Raw genomic sequence first — 19,686 nt, forward strand, 5'->3', positions numbered from 1 at the left:
ATGGGGCATAGGGATCCACATTTAGACTACAGGGTAAGTGCCCCCTACTGGCCTCACCAACAATTCTCCCAGCAGCAACCCAAGCTTTTCCTAGATGGTCTCTCATCCAAGTACTGACTAGGCCCAAAAATGCTTAACTTCAGGAGGGTGACCTGTTCTGAAGTGCAGGTAGTATAGCTGCATAACCAGCAGCCATATTGCTTACAGTTGCTTAGCCCAGTGCCAGTCATGTGATGTGAATATCACATGAAATGTTATATGTTCCTGCTCCACATATATAAAATGGCAGTGTGACTGAAGCACAGGATCATCTCGCAAAAAAGATTTCTGAACAAAATACTTCAGGTGGGCTAAGATAAATAAATACGTATGTGTGTTAGAAACTTTGCTTCTTTCTTCAAGTATGAATGAAGACCTCTGGTTTGTGCTGTAGCTTTGATATTTGGTTTGGTTTGCTCCTATTGGTATTTAGACCCCAGCTTGTTGGTTAGAGTTTATTTCTGTTTGTGTTCTTTAATCCCTCACCCAGTTCTTTTCCTGAAAAATTAATAGAAAATTAGCTAGAACTTCAGCCCACCTCAGGAGTGCAATTATTATGCATGAGCTAGAGTTTATGTTTCACTGTTATTTTTGTAATTTCTGAATTTGTATTTTTCACTTTATGACATTTTTGTGATATTCATAATTATGTATTGCACCTTTAAATGTTCTGATATTAGATGTGTTTTGTGAGTGGTGCCCAAAGAGGTGGGGCCACCTTGACATCACCACTCCTGAGCCCTTCCTCTGGCTTGCCAGAGCACAGAAGAAGCAGGAGCAGAAGAATATTTGGTTTGTGGAGGAGATCATTAGGTTGTTACATGGTGTCTTAAACCTGGCAAAATGAATGGGAGACCTCTGAAAATAAGCCAAGAAGCAGGCCAGAGGTTTCACTGGCCAGCCCAGAAGAGACTCACCCTTGCCAGCCTACTCAAAATGATGAACAGGGGGCTTCAAACAAGAGAGCAGGTACCGGAAATAGACATATCTCAAAATAAAGCAAAATAACCACTGGCATGTCAACAGAGGAGAAGAGCAAACACAGAATTTTTATAAATCAGGATTTATTCACAAAAATTGAAATTTACAAGAAAATTCTTAAAAGAGCCAAAAGGAGTTGCCTGAAAGGTAATCCTAAACCAATCAAATCTCAAATCACAATCCAGATAACAGAATCTTTAAAGGATAAGTTTGGTATTTGGACAAAAATTGACAAAGTGTGCAACTGAGCCATGGGTGGACATATTTGGTACATTTTATGGCTTTCTGTAACACAGAAGCACTTGTACCCTAAAGCTCCATAGTAAACTGTAAGAACAGACAAAGTATTTTTAAAATGTATAAAACCTGCTTCACTGTAGAACACAATTTCAAGCAGCACATTAATATATATACCATGACTGAGAAGAAACAACTTCAACTTGAAAATACCAAACTTATCCTTTAAGTCAGCAGAGGAATCTTAATTTGAGTTAGGAGACCTGGCTTCGCTTCCCGAGACCTCCCTGTGTGGAGTTTGCATGTTCTCCCCGCGTGGGTTTCCTCCGGGTGTTCCAGTTTCCTCCCACAGTCCAAAGATATGCAGGTTAGGTGCATTGGCGTTCCTAAATTGTCCCTAGTGGGTGTGCCCTGTAGTGGGCTGGCACCCTGCCTGGGGATTTGTTCCTGCCTTGAGCCCTGTGTTGGCTGGGATTGGCTCCAGCAGACCAGCAGGTTGGATAATGGATGGATGGATAGTTGCCATTTTATTTTTTTTGTTCCTCCGGTTATTAGGACTTTGACTGGCGTTGTTAGGGGCGTCTCTTCAAAGGATGCGGCCTGCTGATTATAATATGGCAAGTTAAAAGTTAGTCCTTTTTGAGCACTTTCTCATCTGATTTTGTGGATTAAAAAAACATTTTGTTGAATTAATTTTTTTCTCAAAAGTAATTATTCACTAGTCTTTTTGGATGCAGAATTTTTGCTTATTTTTGAACTTTGACCTTTTGTGTCTTGTTTCTCTTCTGACATGTGATTTCTCCATCTTTAGGTTCTCGCCCTACTGAAAAATATTTTTGCTAGTCCTAATAACTTGGAAAACTCCTAACAAGTGTCATGTTTTCCTACTCCTAAGACTTACTCTGCTTTGACTTAAAGAGCCATTGGTCAGAGAGGCCCTGCCTCCTGGGGAGCCACCCATAAAGTACAAGAAATTTCAGAACATTTGAAGAGACAATACATAGTTACAAACATAACCAAAATGACATAATATGAAAAATAATAATTTAAAAATAACAATAAAACACATAAACTCTAGATGATATATAACATCAGCACACACATTTGGACACAGTTATAAGACAGCCACCACACATTTAACATTTGACTGCTAAGTTCTTCATCTTGTCACTCAGCCACTTAAATCCTTACAGCAACTGGAGTAGATACGTTTATAGGTAATATAAATATGAGGAATGTTCAAAAAGTTTCCGCACTTTTATATTTGCATTGGAAACAGTGAAGTCAAAAACATTGTTTGCTGATGGCATTAAAAAGTTGGTATGAAGCTGGGAAAATTGCATCGCAAAGGAAGGTGACTATGTAGAAAAGTGAAATTCTTAGTAAATAGATTTTTAAAAAGTGCAGAACTTTTTTTAACATCCCTCATAATTTTTTATATAGTATTTATAATTTGTAATTGTTTTTATCGATTATGATGCCTTGATCACAAAAAAAGATCATATGCTGACTGATATTTTCCTAACAGTACAATACTATGGAAAAAAAGAGTGAATCAGTGAGTCTGTTGTGCACTTTAGCTCGGACTCAGTGGCGTTGTGCCTTTCCACTCAGTTTTATTCTGAACAACTTTAATTCTGGGTCCCTCCACCCCTACTGATTCCGTTGACCTCCTCCTTGGTATTAATGGACAAGAACCCTTCCCAAGTCATGTCCTGCTATTTAAACACTAGAAACATGATCTTGGGCTCGTTCATGTTTTTGTGATCCTTTCCCCTTAGACATTGTTCATATGACAACCATTAGGCAGTTAAGTAAATTAGATAATCCTTTGGACAGGAAAATGTAGCCTTAATAAACATTTTATGCATTTGTTCAAAATCTAATTTCTTAGATTTTAGTGATCGAAAGAATTTCTTGCAGCTCACACAATATATTTTTTTTTTCTGTAGAAATCATACTCAGCCAGTCATGACCACTTCAGTAATGCAAAGAATTAAAAGAGTGTGTTATAGAGGGAATGAAATCTAGAGATGCTTTCTCAGTTCACTTCCATGCAAACAAAAGGTTGTTTTCTTATTTTCATGTAAATGTCTCCATATCAGCAAAGACAAGTGTAATCAATCTTCTTCATGACAAGGTAGGAGGCCTGGAATTATTGGTGCTTAGTAGCCATGGGATCATAAAACAAGGAAATTGAAAGTGATATTTAATTGACACTGCCATTTCCAGTGCAGTGTGAAATCTTCACTCGACTCCCACACACAGAGCTTGAAAACATCCCGCAGGTGAAATAAGATGCAAACAAAATTCTCTCCAGATATGTATGTTTGAAAACATCTCTGAATTTATATTCAAATACTTACATGTATAAGAAATTGAAAAATAAACTTTTAGAAATGAAAAAAACAAGTCAATGAATCCGACTACATGTAGTACTTCCAACATACCCTGTAAATAAATAAAGACTTTATTGAACATTTAGTTGAATGGAAATCAAACATTAAATTTATAAGATCAACCTTTTTCTTCTTCTTCTTCTTTTTCTTCACCTTTTCCCACTACTTTGTGGGGCTGATGTGCTTGACCAGCATCCTCCATAGAGCTTGGTCTTCTCCAGTCAGGCTCTTTTCCTTCTGATCTTCTTTCACTTTATCCATCCACCTCTGCTTTGTCCTCCCTCATTTCCTCTTCCCCTGTACTTCCATTCCTATCACTTTCTTGCCCACATGTTCATTGTCTTTCCTAATCACATGTCCATTCAACTTCAGCCAGCTTTCCCATACTTTCTTAGATATCTCTCCTACATTGTTTGTACCTCTGATTGTCTCATTTCTTATTCTGTTGTTTTTTTTTGTAACTCCACACATCCATCTCAACTTTCTCATTTCTGCCACATCTCACTTCTCGTGCTGTCCATTTACTGCCCATGTCTCAGCTCCATACATCATTGCTGGTCTTACCACTGGCTTTGAAACCTTACCTTTAACTTCTGGTTTAACACTCCTGATACCTTCTTCCATTTGTACCATCCACACTGCACTCTATGGGTTATCTCTCAATCTAATTTTCCATCTTGCGCTAACAATGATCCAACATATTTAAATTTATCCATTCTTTTCAATAGCTCTCCCTGCAAGGCTAACTTCTGAAGCCTGACCATCATTAAACCTCATATGTTCTGTCTTCTTCCTATTTATCTTCAAACCTGGCTTCTTCCAAAGCCATTCTCCATTCTTCCAACTTCCTCTCCACTAACTCTTTTCTGGTGCTAAACAACATAATGTCATCGTCAAAAAGCATTGACGAGGGGGATTGGCATTTCATCCCATGACTCAAAACATCCATAACCATATTAAAGAGGTATGGACTTTAGGAAGATCCCTGGTGCAGACCTACTCTAACTGTGATCTTGGCCGTTACCCCAACACTGCTTTTAACTGAAGTCCTAACTTACTTGTACATAAAGTACACATTTGTATGAGGTCAACCAAAAATATCAATACTTGAGAAAAGCAATAACCAGCTTCCATTTGGTCACTAATCTTTGGCACAACCCTAGAGAAAATTTCTCACACCGACCATGATTACAGTGAACGAGAACCTCTCCTGGTCAACGACAGAACATAATACTATTTAAATCACTTAATCCAGTTCAGGATTTTAGGATGCCAGTGCAATATTGGACTCAAGGCATAGTCCGATTGCAGGGCCCATCTATACACACACTCACACTGGGCTACTCTGGCATCACCAATCAAAAGAATATTCCACCCCAAAAGTGATTTTTTGAAAGATGTTTTTGTACATGCTTACCTCAGGTAGTTTGCAGTGATGGCTAAGAAAAAATTTGAATCTCATGCTTTCACGATAAATGGCAATAACATGCTTTCTAATAATAATTTAGAAACATTATTCAAAGTTATTGTCTGCTTTTACATGCATTTTTATTACTCTTTAATTTAACATTGTTTTTTGTATCAGTATACTGCTGCTGGATTATGTGAATTTCCCCTTGGGATTAATAAAGTATCTATCTATCTATCTATCTATCTATCTATCTATCTATCTTCTGCAAAAATTCCCCCCATTAACTTTTTATGGGTAAATTTTATTCAAATGTTTTCTTCACACAGGAACCATGGACACTTGGAATAAACTACCAAGTAGTGTGGAAGACAGTAAGACTTTAGGGAATTCCAAAACTCAACTTGATGTTATTCTGGAGAAGTTAAGTGTGTAGGACTGGCGAGCTTTGTTGGTCTGAATGGCCTGTTCTCGTCTAGATTTTTCTGATGTTCTAAGAGAAGGGGAGCCAATAATGAGCAATACTTGACAACAGCAAACAACATAAAAATGTCTGTGAAAAAATGTCATGTTAAGCCAGTGTCACATTATGTGATTTCTGGTTATGGGGTATATCAAAATTTGTTGACTGCAGTTGCTGATTTCGTGACTGGGCCATGAACAGCGACATTTATTTCTGTAGCATATTTTTATACAAACAATGTAGCTCAAACGTGCTTTATAAGATGTTAAACAGTAAATATATGCAAAGAAAACAAGTTACAATTAGATAAAAAAACAATGCATAAATAGTAAATAAAAAAAATCGGGAGTGGGCTCCTCTCGATTTTCTCATATACTGAGATAGAGGAAAAGGTGATCAATGTACAATAATTCTCAAATATCCTATCTCTTTGTTTCTCATCATAACTAATTGATAAATTTGAAAAACAATCATTTATCTCTATTTATAATCAAACTTTGGTAAGGTCGAAAACAGTGGTGGAATTTTTTCATGATTACTTATGTATTACCTAGATTACGTGCAAAGTTACAAGAGTTATAGTCACCTACAAACATAGAAAAAGTCTTAGTATTATATATTTGTTGCAATAAATTGCTATAGGTAAAACTACATTTAGCTACATTTAATTATAATAATGATGGCAGAAATAAAAATATATAAAATTAAATGTATTACCAGGAACACAACCGAGACATAGTAGCTTATTGCTCCCATTACATCTTTATATTTACACGGCATGTTCAATGTTTACATGTTATACTGATGATGTATAAATTCAAATAAAGTTAATTATAGTTATTAAAAGAATAGTGTTACATTGAATACAGTTTTTAATATCGTGTACACATTTATATTTCCATGATACAAAAAATTCAGATGGTTGTTAAGTAAAATATCACTTCCAGTTGAGTAATTTTTATCAAATTTCATATCTGCTTTTTATTATTATAAATATCTATATATACAGTATATCTGTAATTATAATCATAGTTTACTTGAAAATTCACAAAGTATTCAGTTAAAGTACCACTTCCGGTTGCTGGAAAGTTGATATGATTCCTTATTTTTGATATAAAGCATGTGTACAAAATTTCATTGACCGAGGTCAGTGTTTTTGAGTTATTGGGTTTGCAGACACACAAACAGACATAATTTCAAAAATGGTATTTTCGGATACAGGAAGATCTAAAACGTCAAGAGTCGTCAAAATCTCAAGGTTAAATTTTTTCACGATTCCTATACTTTCTAAATTTTATAGTATAGAGAAAGTATAGGAGTCATGAAAAATTCGACCTCGAGATTTTTAAATAGTATAGAGTATAAGTAAATAATTCTCACTTACCTATGACAGATGTATAATTAAGAGGAACAGAATCCTTAAATATATAAATGACTGGAATTACTGGGTATGACACATTTAGCAACTGAGTGCTGATCTTTCAGCAGCGTCTTGCTCAACTCTTTTTTGTGACAGCCAATAACGTGCTGCCTGACGGAGCCTGTGGTGTATGAAGGGTTAACAGTTACAATGGATTCAGTCACGATCTCTGCCCATTTGTTTTTTCTTATTTCCATTCTATTGGTCGACATAAAATACAAGATGTCAGACAGATGATTCTGTCTCTTCTCTTTGGAAGGTCCAAAACTCCTGTGTTCCTTATTCCTCATCAGTGCATTCTATGTGCTGTATTTCATTCTGCAGTCAGCTCCCATGCACATATAGTCGACCCCTTGTAACTAAAGACAAAAATAAAGATTTTTATCATAGCGAGTCACAGTCTAGTTGGACTGAGTAGCTTTGCATGTTATGTTTTATTTTATATTTTACTAGCAAAATACCCGCGCTTCGCAGCAGCGAAGTACTGCCTTAAAATTTTTATTAAGAAGAAAATTAAACCTTTTTAAACTGAGAGAAAATATACCAATAATTATTTGTTAAGGATCTCTTTGTATACCACATTGTGAGTTCGGCCCTCCGGTTGTAATATGACCAAGCTGTGCGCTGAGCTTACTCTTGAGCATGTAACGTACAGTTGGCCATGTGAACAGTAATCTTGTTTCAAATCTCACAGCTTGGATTGCTGCTGTCATAATCGGTTTGAGTTTCATGGTTTGTGTCAATTACGACAGTATTTGTAGGACTTGTGTTGAAGTGACATTCGGCATCTGTCAAGTGTTGTAAGTATACGACCGGTTTCATCGATAACTTTACATCCAGCTTTTGAGAGTTTAAACATTCATAAACATCAAAGTGTCCACTACTGAAATCGTCACCTGTCAATCTAAGATGTTTAAGAGGCATTGCCGTTTGTCAAAAGGTGTAAAATATTTGGCCATTTCAGTACACTTGAAAGCGACAACCAAACAATTCAGCTGCAGCCATCAACTCACATGCAGATGCATAAGTGAAGGGCTTAAGCATTTCACTCTTCTAGTGCTCCTGTGTAGTATAATTATCTCCTGTACCGTCATCAGTCCACACCTTGAACCTGTCCCAGTCATTCAATACATAAGTCACAATGTTCCTCCGGATATCAAGAGTGAGCCTGATATGGCCGTGCAATATGTAACAAAGAGAATGGAAAAGGCAGGTGTCATCTCCGGGCATGGAAACCACTCGGTAAGTGACAGTTCTTTGATCGATGGTGATCACCTCGATAGACATGTTAATGGGGGTACGGTTGGAATGATAAGGGAAATGGGTACCTGAACAATGTAAAGTAAGTCTAAAATACCTACACAATAACTATAATCATAATAAATTAACAATAGAGAAGCCGTGGATTAAATAAAAAGGCTGTAGTTATCAGCAGGGAGATGTGATTCCCGTGGCGAAGCAAGGAAGGGAATGTAGAGACCGGAGTGACGGACGGCCTTATATAGGCAGGCAGCCAACAACATGGGAGGCGTTGGGATGGGGGACCCAACGCCACCTCACACGGTGACCGAGCTGCAGGCTATGGACGTATATATGTACGTAAATAGGATTCAGTTAGCGCTGGGAACCCGCGTACCAAATTTCCTGAAGATGGGCCCATAAGTAACAAAGACCGTTGAAAAGTTCAATATGGCGGCCGACAGTGGCATCATACCACTGAAATAAGTACGTACATCAGTTTTGGTTAGCGCAGGTAAACCACCTACCAAATTTCATGAAGATGGGGCCATGAATAAGAAAGTTCAACATGGTGAACGTTGCCAACTGTTATGACCGTTACGCGTAGAATTTCGAAATGAAACCTGCCTAACTTTTGTAAGTAAGCTGTAAGGAATGAGCTTGCCAAATTTCAGCCTTCTACCTACACGGGAATTTGGAGAATTAGTGACATTGGAAACTTCAATATGGCGGCCGACTGTGGCATCATACTACTGAAATAAGTACGTACATCGGTTTTGGTTAGCGCAGGTAAGCCACCTACCAAATTTCATGAAGATGGGGCCATGAATAACAAAGTTCAACATGGTGAAAGTTGCCAACTGTTATGACCGTTACGCGTAGAATTTCGAAATGAAACCTGCCTAACTTTTGTAAGTAAGCTGTAAGGAATGAGCTTGCCAAATTTCAGCCTTCTACCTACACAGGAAGTTGGAGAATTAGTGACGTTGGAAAGTTCAATATGGCGGCCGATAGTGGCGTCATACCATCGAAATAAGTACGTACATTGGTTTCAGTTAGCGCAGGGAAGCTGCCTACCAAATTTCGTGAAGATGGGGCCATAAATAAGAAAGTTCAACATGGCGGACGTTGTCGACCGTTATCGACTGTTATCGACCATTATGACCGTTACGTGTAGAATTTCGAAATGAAACCTGCTTAACTTTTGTAAGTAAGCTGTAAGGAATAAGCCTGCCAAATTTCAGCCTTCTACCAACACGGGAAGTTGGAGAATTAGTGATGAGTGAGTGAGTGAGTGAGTGAGTGAGTGAGTGAGTGAGTGAGTGAGTGAGTGAGTGAGTGAGGGCTTTGCCTTTTATTAGTATAGATTATATTTTATATTAGCCACCCCCCACGGCTCCACCCGTGTAGTAGTGAAACAGGACAAACTTTAAAAAACAGTAAACAAAAAGGTATCGCTAGCTAAGCAGAGGCAAGGTCCGCTCCAAAATGCAGAGGTAGACCAACTCCCCACTCCTGATGTCACGCTTCCCCCACCCCTCGACCTGCAGCCTCCATCGTGAGTTAGCGCAAATATATTGCTCCTGTAAGCAAACTATGATTCTTAGCACAATGAGAAAAGTTCAAGCAACTTCTAGAAAAAAACATGATCTAAATCTGTTAAGTAGTTCTTTCGTTCGCTAGCTAAATGGATGTAACGTACGTCCTGAGGCTGGCACGTGAGTGAGGAGGTCCCCTGGCCCACTGTGTCTCTCGGATTTACACAAATAAATCAGTACCGTAAGCAAACTATAAAAATACTTGGCACGATGAGAGAGGTTGCAAAATCAGCCAGAATGTTCAAGGAAATTATAGAAAAAAACCCAGCCTAATCTGTCAAGTAGTTCTCTCGTGAAAAGCGGACAGACAAAGAGACAGACTTTGGATTTTATATATATAGAGATTATATAATATTTTATATTTTGTTATATTTTAGGCAAGAGATTCACAGGAGAGTGCCGCTATCTGCATCCAAATCACTAAGAATATAAAAGAAGGAAAATGCATCTAATGTAACATGGCCCTTATTCATGTTGTGTTATCCACGTGTCAGTTTGTCCAGCTGTATGCTCACAGCATGCAAAATGCTTGCGTCATTTGCTAAAATATTGTTAAATAAATACAGAGCCATTTATAATGTTTGGGACAAACACACATTTTTCCATGATTTCCCACTGTGCTCCGCAGTTTAAAATTATAAATCAAACAATGGATATGTGATTAATGTGCACATTACAGACTTTCATTTAAGGGGATTTCCATACATTTGGGTCACACAACACCTTTTCTATATGGTCCTCCCATTTTAGAGTACCATAATGTTTGGGATGATGTCACAGGGGTTTATGATTCCTCAGGTGGGTTTCATTTCTTCATTAGATACCTCAGCCTGCTTCTACCCTTTAGAGTCTGTAGTTGCCACTGTTCAACATGAGGAGAAGAGCTGTGCCAATGAAAGTCAAAGATGACATAATGAGGTTGAAAAGCAAGAATAAAAGCTTTCGAGACATCTTACGATGACCAAAATCAACTGTCTGGAAAATCATTAAGAAGAAAGAACACACTTTGTGAGCTCAGTAAGCACAAAGTGGCTGGTAGACCAAGGAAGACCTCCACTGCTGACAACAGACGAATTCTCACTATAGGAAAGAAAAAGCCCCAAACACCTGTCTTTAGGTGGCCAACATGGATGTGTCAGAGATGACTATCTGCAAAAGACTTCCTGAACAGAAATACAGAGGCCACATCGTAAAATTGCAACCACTAGTTAGCCACAAAAACAGGATAATGTGAAGTTTTCCCTTTGGAACAAATAAGTCGTGACAAATATAAAGGTTTGTGGACCGTCCCCGTATACTGCCCTCGATCAATATATAAGAAAAAGAGATCAAAAGTCTTTGATTGCAAAGGTACATTTGACAGTTTACTGAGATGAAAATGGTGATTTTATACAGTAAGGATTATGGGAAGCAGGAAATGGTTGGCATGAAGTGACGTCAGACAGGAACTGGAACCAACGTCATTAGGATGAGCCGGAAGTGATGTCATTGGTGATGGCCGGAAGTGATGTCATTGGTGATGGATGGAAGTGACTTTGCGTCGGCCATTTTGTATACCCAGAAGTGGAGGTAATTAAATTCCCTCTGGATCTGTGGAGAGAAGAGATTCAGGTAAGTACCACGTGACCACTCCATATCTCTCGATAATTCACTCACCTTTAGGCTCTTTGACTGCCTCCTAATCGCACGTGTGTGACAATGGCCAGATAACAGCTTGTGAAAAATGACTTAAAAAAGAGTCTTGTGGGCAAACGAGACAAAGATGAACCAGAGTAATGGGAAGAGCAGTGTGTGGAGACAATATGGAATCGCCCAAGATCCAAATCAGACCAACTCATCTGTTAAACAGAGTGCTGTGGGTGTTATGACTATGGTTGCCACAGGTAATGACACACTTTGATGATGGAACCGCTGATGGCAGAGGCACAATGAAATCTGAGGCATGAGGAAATATCTGATCTGCTCAAGTTCTAATAAATATCTCCAAACTTATTGAACAGCACTTGATCCTACAACAAGACAATGATCCAAACATGCTGTTAAAGCAACACAGGAGTTTGTCAAAGCTAAAAAAATGGAAAATTCTTCAATGGTCAAGCTAAGCTGACTGAGCAGGCCTTCCATATGCTGATGAGAAAACATAAGGGTAAAAGCACCCCGAAGCAAGAAGGTGCTGAAGATGACTGAATTAGAGGTTTAGAAGAGCATCACCAGAGAAGATCCTCAGCATCTGGTGATGTCTATGACGCTGAAATTCCAGTAATCTTCTGGAAAATCAAAGAAGCGCACACACATGGACACAAGCTTTTGAACTGAAGACGGGTTATTGAGCCCAGGATGTTGTGTCTGTGAGACAGAAACTCTAACCACTGAGCTATATTTGGAGGGGCAAAAAATAACTTCAGTTTGCATTGATTTGATTAGTAATTTGTATTATTTTACGTAACTTACTATATTTATTTATTATGTTATTCTTTTACATACTTTATTATAAGCATTAGACATACAGTAGTAAATACTTCTAATGAAGGCGTAATTTAATTTCAGCAGTAATCATCTTTATAGCAAAACATTATAATAAAGCTGGGAGACTATTGAAAGAAGTAAATTTTTACCTTGATGTTTAATGTTATATTGGCTGTTGTGCTTTTTCTACTTCATGATGGGCTGTGCTGTTGATTAATAGGATGCCACTATTCGCTGTCTGTCTCCCAGGATACTTCTAGACACAACGTTACTAATCTCAATGAGATCATTTTAAAAGAAAGAAACAGGGAAGGTAAGGGATTAAAAAAAAAAAAAAAATAGCATAAAGCATAATTTACAAAAAAAATGTGTCTGAGAAAAATCTCAGACTAAAAACAATTCAAAGACTCAGAGTGCTGTGACAAGTTCTCAAGTTAAACGCAAATACAAGCTTTACAAATTACTAATTATATAATGAGTACTGTAAGAACAAAGCAAACACAGAGAGAAATTTTGGGGCACCCGTAGTGGTCCCAAGAAAGAAATAAAATGCGAGCTAAAACGTTGTGTTGTGTCTTTTTAGACAGGAGTTTGTGTGTGCGACTGCCACAGAATCAGTGTTTCAGGCCGGAAGGGGCAGGTCCAGGTGTGCAAACACAGGAAGTGACATCAGAAATGGAATGGCCATCAATCTTCCAGTCTGCAGATGAAGAAAAAAGAGAAGGCCTTATCCTAGAGCGCCAACCCGTGGAGTGGCAGGGAATAACTGCCACAATTGCACTTACACTATCCCCTATACGAACACGTTTGACAGTACACATCAAGACAAAGATTTGCTTCAACAGACAGAACACAAAGTAGTTCACAACTGATGAACAATATCCATCTATTAATTAATTGTTGAACCATGGCCAGTTGACAATCTCAGGACTCTCACAGGGTGGTATAATTGCTCAGAGGTCAGTAGTGCTGCCTCACGGGTCCAGCATTTTGGGTTTCAATTAAGTATAGTGTCGTGGTTAAGGGTTGGGCTATCAAACACTTAGGTTGTGGGTTCAAATCCCACTACTGACACCACATGACTATGAATAAGTCACTTCAACTGCCCATGATCCCCAAGTTAAAACAAAGGAAATGTAACCAATTGTATCTGAAATGCTGTAAGTCACCTTGGAAAGAGGCATCAGTCAAATAATACATTATAATAATAAATCCAGGCCCGAATGTTGGCCATGTTGAGTTTCTCCCTCTGTCTGCATGGCATTTTCTGATGGTACTCAGATTTTCCTACCATTAGCTAAATCTTCCCCTTTGTGGATATGTGATTTGCTATGAACTGTTGTTCTGTCCAGGGCATTTTGCTGAACTTCTCCCAGTGTTGTTGAGATAAGCTCCAACCCCCATTACCCTCAATTAGATTAAATGGGTTTTAGAATATGACGTTATGTTAAAAATCACCCATCCATCTTACAAAATCACTTTTTCTAATACTAGGTTTTGAAGCGCTGAAGGCTATTCTAGTAGTTTTGGTGCAGCACAGAAACCAGCCTGAAAACAAAAATCAATTGAAATTAAAATTAATTTAGTAAAAGAAAGCTGTGATCTTTGCACTTGTACTGTAGAAGAGATCTATTAAGATTATAATAATACAAAAAATGGCTATGCTCTGGGTGGCGCATTGCTGCCTCGCAAAAAGGAGTATAGGGTTCATGTCCTGGGTGCCAGTTATGTGAAGTCTGCATGTTCTCCGCGTGTCCAGGAGAGCTTTGTAGGACATTGAGGTGAGGTAGATTGGCCCCTGATATGTGCGTGTCTGTGTTTACCCTGTGATGTGCTGGCATCCTGTCCAGGGATTGTTCCAGCTTTGTGCCTGATGCTTGCTGGGATAGATTCCAACTTCCCCATGACTAACCTCTGGATAAGCTGATTCATAAGATAGATATTTATAAAATCTTAAAGAACAAAATATAGGACATTTGTTGTTAATTAGGAACTCTAAATTGACCCCATTTAAGTGAGTGTGTCATGTGATAGACTGGCACCACATTCAGGCATAGCTGTCACCTTGTGTCTGCTGAGATAGGCACCAGCTTGACACTTTCAACTAATGTTAGAAAATTAATAGAATATCCTTTCTCTATGAAAACATGAGATTAAAATTTTTTTCAGCCTCCACTACAAACTGAACACAGTAAGTAATATATTAAAAAATGTATCATTTTTGGGTGGAGTATTCAGTTTCCTTTAACTCAAATAACCAAAAGTGTAACTAAAAGGTGCAAAGAAAAGAATGTCACACATCCCGTGTATTTTCCATCTTGGTGAGTGAAGCCTAAATGGGCACCAGCTTCTAGTGCCTTCGTTGTTTAAGTAGATCCTAGGGAAGTCTGTGGCTATGCCAGAAGGGATATCATGGCCAATTCCAGAACTCTCAGCTGTCCAGACACTCGTCAAGCCCTCATGTGTGACTATAAATATTGTCAGGCAAGGGCACGTAAGGATCACCTTCCAGGATCGGTTAAAGTATGCAATAATCCACCAGGACAAAAGCGGGTACCAATGCTAACACCATCTCTTTTCATTTCCATATCTCTGAGACGCTATCTTAGAGGGCAGCCATGCTCAACTAAGCCATGCCTCTTGTAGTTGGGCCGATATAAATCTAAGGGTTTCTGAAAGATGGCTTCTCTGTGTACCACGTAACGGACCTCCCAAACTCAGACTCGCTTCACAGAACTGGGAGTCTGGAGTAGCAGCTGAGGCTTAAGAGGGAGATTTTGCGCCTGTTTCTAGTTGCACCACCAAGCGTTCATTTGTGTATCCAAATTTCTTTGGTTCTGCTCTCCCTTATTTGCCTTCCACAATATATATAATTATATATCCATCCATCCATTATCCAACCCGCTATATCCTAACTACACGGTCATGGGGGTCTGCTGGAGCCAATCCCAGCCAACACAGGGCACAAGGCAGGAAACAAACCCTGGGCAGGCCCACCGCAATTATATACTCTCTCTCTCTCTCTCTCTCTCTCTCTCTCTATATATATATATATATATATATATATATATATATATATATATATATATATATATATATATATATATATATTGTGGAGGACTGCCGGCTTCGTGTTCCGGCCCTCACCCCCAGGCCGCCAGGAGGAGCTCTCCCGACAGCAGGATCGTGCCCCAAGTTCTAGCAGGGCCTCATGGACTATGTAGTGTTTATACTCAGCCCTGCTGGATACCTTGGGGGCCACCGGGAGTCGCTGTAGGGGGGCTCATTGGCTCTTATGTGCCCTATAACACGGTCACGTGACAGGAAGGAATGACGTGCTCCCGGGTTGAAGAAAAGGACTGTTTACCCGGACCCGGAAGGAATAAGGAACTGTGGACTGATTGGGCAGGAACACCTCCGGGTCAGGGTGTATAAAAGGATTGTGGGGAAGCCCGACGCTGAGCAGAGCTGGGAGGTAGAGGGGCGAAGTGTCTGGGCGAGGAGGAGAGAGTAGTGTTGTTGGTTATTGAGTTTATGAGTAGTGTGGAGGGTGCTTTGTGCACGGTATTGTTAATTAATAAAAGAGTCTGGGACTTTTACCTGTTGTCTGGAGTGGTACCTGAGGGTTCAAGAGGTGGAGAAGAGCCTCACTGCCACAATATATTTATACACTAGGCAGTTTGCACCCTGCTCGCTTCACTCGCCAACACCCCCCCTGGCCTCGCATCTCTGCCGCTCGTGGGGCCGAACACACCCAAAGGAGACGCAGTTGCTCCTCCAAAAACCCCTCTTAAATGGTAATACAATGGGAAATAAATACAGTTTTTTTTGTTCCTCCTCTTTGCTCGATCAGCTGCTGGCTTGCTGCTGCTGCCGTGCCGTGTTTCTGCATGTCGCACAGCACTTCGAACATTTAAAACCCTGTACAGCAGCTGTCTTTGTCATCTACTCTTTGTCTTTTATTTCCAGCCCCAGGCGTGGTTAAATCTCTTGGTACAAAGACTTGTCTCGCTGGACGTGCGTTCTTGATATTTTTTAGTTTATAATTGAAAAACGGAATAAGTATCTGACAATCTAACAACATCACATTAAAGTTCGATAAATTCTGAAAAGAATGATACCAAACATAAATATGTAGGTTTTAAAATTAGCCTGATTTAAAGTGTAAAAATACATGCCATAAAAATGTCAAATTAAATCGTTGCTCTTTTAGGCTTAGGGTTTAAATATATATGTTTTTATCAAAGTAGCCTACACCTTTTGCTGATGTAACATCCAAACTGTGGTAAGTGTTTTGATTCAGAATGCCAGTCACTCTGTGCAAGTCACCAACTCCAGCAAAAAAACCCCAGACCATCACACTTCCTCCTCCATGTTTGACAGTTGGTGTCACACACTGAGGAACCCTCCTTTCACCAACTCAACGGCGTACAAACATCCTGTGTGATGAACCGAAGATTTCAAATTTGGATTTTTCGGGCCAAAAGACTTTCTTCTAGTCTGCAGTAGTCCACAGCCGGTATTTCAACGCCCTATGTTGTCCTTTAAAGAATGGCTTTCTTATCTGTCATTCGCCCTGTCAAACCTGCAGCACAAAGTTTCTTCTTCACAGTGGAGACTGACACTAGATTTTGTCGACCTGTACACTTAAGCTTTTCTTGAAGCTGTTGTGTTGTGAGGTGCCTGTGATCACACAAGCTGGTGACCCTCAGAAGCTTGTCTTTTGATTGGCTTGTAACCCTTAGAAACTTGTCTTGTGATTGGCTTGTGACTTTGGGTCTGTCAGAGTTTCTTCCACTTGCCTTTGGATTGTGTAGGACACCATTGTACTCACCGACACTTTGACTTTTTTGCAATTTCTCTAAATGAAAGGCCTAGACTTGTAAGGGGAATCATGCTCTGTGTCATTTCATTTGTTAGTTGCCATTTTCTTGCTATTATCACTGGAATTTACAACTTTATGGGACACAGAGGGTTTAGTAACACAGTCTGCTTTAAGACAGACAGAGGGCTTCTAAGTAATCAACAGATGTTGGGACACCTGTGCAAATTGTTTGCATCAACTTGTAAGGGTTCATTTACTTTAAGTGCTGCAGAACATCGGTAGGTTGTAGCCTATTAGTTGTTCCCTGAAGAAGGCCCGTTTGCAATATTTTGAAATTTCCATTTTCTTCAATTTTTGCTAACCTAAACTTTAAACTTAAACCTCACAAAGCCAAGGAAGCCCCACCTCTTCTGGTCCATCCAATTTAAAAGGGGAACACTTGTGGAAGTTGGTGTCACATTTTGATTCTGACCTTGCTTCTGTGCAGACATAAGCCATTGACAGTTCCTGGAAGGAGAAGTGTACTTTAAGAAGGTGCATTGAGGCACATCATTTTAATTTCATTTCTTTTTTTTTGTTCTAGTTAAATTGAGTATTTTGCTTGATTAGCACCCTAAACTTATGGATTTGTTCTCCATCTTCAATCGGCCCACTACAGCATGTATGCATATACAGTATATACTAGCTGTGCTAATCATCTAAAATTGGTTGAATTCTAAATAATCAACACGTAGACCTCAGCTCTAATATTTGCAGTGAACCATCTTGTACTGCTTGTAACAATAAAATGCTTTGCATTCATCATTCCAACAGATGGGACATCACAAGTATTTGCAGCAATAAAATCCATTATTATAAATGGCACGTATTCTTTGAGTGAACACACCACACACTATCCCAATAGAAAATGGGTATGCACTTGTGGTGTGTGATACTGACAGGAAATGACATCTCAACATTTTATGGGACTTTGTTGATAAAGATAAATAGATGATATCTTGCATTCTTCAAACGACTCTAATATTATACCAGTAACGGCGTACTGCATGATAATGTGCAGTGAATATATTTGACTTATAGTTTTCATCCTCTTTCTCTGTATGTTTAGCATTCATTTGCTCAGAAGTTGATGCTCTTGCTGCTTCCTGAGCAGCTCTTCTTTTCTCCACCCTAGCGGCCCGGCATCTTTTCACATTGAAACGGATGAAGTCAGTGTTTGTGTTGCAATTACTTAGTATTTTTTCCTTAATTTTTCACTTATGCTGGTACTTAAGTCTTCAGTCTGCCTCAAGAATGATTTAAGATATGAAGAGGTAGGGGAAGTGGCGGCGAAGGTGGTAGGGATGAGAACGGCGCCTGTACACATGTGCCACACGGGCAAATTGCTGCCCGCTGCCGAGAGTTGTTTCTACAATAAAATAAAATAAAAATAAAAAGAATAATAAAAATCACCACCCGAAAGCGGACAGTAGATGTCACGTAGTATGTGTGTACCAAATATAAGGTCAATAGGTCAAACGGTTTGCGAGCTACAGGTGATTTAAATTCCTGGACAGACAAATGAACAGCCATGGTAGCGTATCATATATAAAGAGTAGATGAAGCTCACTTTTAATAATAGGAAGTTAACTGTTGCCCATTAATGATATTAATGGAAACAACATATTTAAGTAAAACATGTCTTATTTATTAATTTATTTAAAGTTGAAGAAATCAAGTAAAAACAACACAAACCACCTACAACTGAACACCAGCAAAACCAAGGAGCTGGTGGTGGATTTTTCATGGACCCTGTGATCATCAGAGGTGACTGTGTGCAGAGGGTGCAGACCTATAAATACCTGGGAGTGCAACTGGATGATAAACTGGACTGGACTGCCAATACTGATGCTCTGTGTAAGAGAGGACAGAGCCGACTATACTTCCTTAGAAGACTGGCGTCCTTCAACATCTGCAATAAGATGCTGCAGATGTTCTATCAGACGGTTGTGGCGAGCGCCCTCTTCTACGCAGTGGTGTGCTGGGGAGGCAGCATAAAGAAGAGGGACGCCTCACGCCTGGACAAACTGGTGAGGAAGGCAGGCTCTATTGTAGGCACGGAGCTGGACAGTTTGACATCTGTGGCAGAGTGACGGGCGCTTAGCAGGCTCCTGTCAATCATGGAGAATCCACTGCGTCCACTGAACAGGATCATCTCCAGACAGAGGAGCAGCTTCAGTGACAGACTGCTGTCACCGTCCTGCTCCACTGACAGACTGACGAGATCGTTCCTCCCCCACACTATGCGGCTCTTTAATTCCGCCTAGGGGGGTAAACATTAATATTATACAAAATTATTGTCTGTCTGTTATACCTTCATTGTTATCATTCTTTAATTTAATATGGTTCTTTATCAGTATGCTGCTGCTGAAATATGTGAATTTCCCCCTGGGATTAATAAAGTATCTATCTATCTATCTATCTATCTATCTATCTATCTATCTATCTATCTATCTATCTATCTATCTATCTATCGATAATATAGTGCCTATCTATCTATAATATAGTGCCTATCTATCTATAATATAGTGCCTATCTATCTATAATATAGTGCCTATCTATCTATCTATCT

The sequence above is a fragment of the Polypterus senegalus genome, chromosome 15 (assembly GCF_016835505.1).
Source record: "Polypterus senegalus isolate Bchr_013 chromosome 15, ASM1683550v1, whole genome shotgun sequence".
NCBI classification, from domain to species: Eukaryota; Metazoa; Chordata; class Cladistia; order Polypteriformes; family Polypteridae; genus Polypterus; species Polypterus senegalus.